This window comes from Mustela nigripes, chromosome 1 (genome assembly GCF_022355385.1).
Source record: "Mustela nigripes isolate SB6536 chromosome 1, MUSNIG.SB6536, whole genome shotgun sequence".
NCBI lineage: Eukaryota > Metazoa > Chordata > Mammalia > Carnivora > Mustelidae > Mustela > Mustela nigripes.
In genome coordinates, this window is record NC_081557.1 from 67527738 (window position 1) to 67528551 (window position 814).

The window sequence follows — 814 nt, forward strand, 5'->3', positions numbered from 1 at the left end:
CACCGAGAGGAAAGTAGCAGAGAGTGGGGGGGACAAGGTGGGGGAGGGGCCCCCTCTGCTGTATTTGGCAGCACCTGTTATGGTCTGTGCTAGACCCTTTAAACTCATACCCTTCGCCATGGATTTTTACAACAGCCCTGGGAGTTAGGCCTTCCTAGCCCCCATGCTGGGAGTGGTGACCTCCCTTTGACCAGAAACACCCTTATCCTTAATCAGCCAAGTTCCCTTCAACTGGTTATATTCATCCTTTAGGACGGGCTCAACCATTACCATCTCCACCAGGTCCTCTCCCCTGGGCTCTGAACCCTACAGCAGCCTGCATTTAACACTATTAAAGCACTTAATATTCGCTCTTTGGTAATTATTGGTTAACGTTTCTGCCAGCCTCTACTAGACTCCCGGAGAGAGGAATTTGATCTTACTCATCTCCGCATCTCAGATTTAGCACAATGCCTGGCCTATGGTCTGTGCTTGCTAAATGTTTATGGAATGGACTGAGCTGATTGCCCACAGGTACTCAGGTAGTAAGGGGTGGGACCTCCACGCCAGTTCCGGTCCCCTTGATTCCAAAGCCTTATCACGATTTGTTCTAGTCAAGGCTTGCCATTAAGGAGTCATCGTATGCAGAACATTGTTTCAGCGAGAAAGACAGGGGGAGGAAAACTCATTATCCAAGTTGAAATTGATGTTAGAGGTCATGGGGAATCTTCTGGCATTCTTGGAGAACGGGCATTCGGCAATAATGTCGCTGGTGAGAACAAGGATTCTCACATTCTGAGGTTCTGGGGGTTAGGACTTCAACGTATAAATTCTG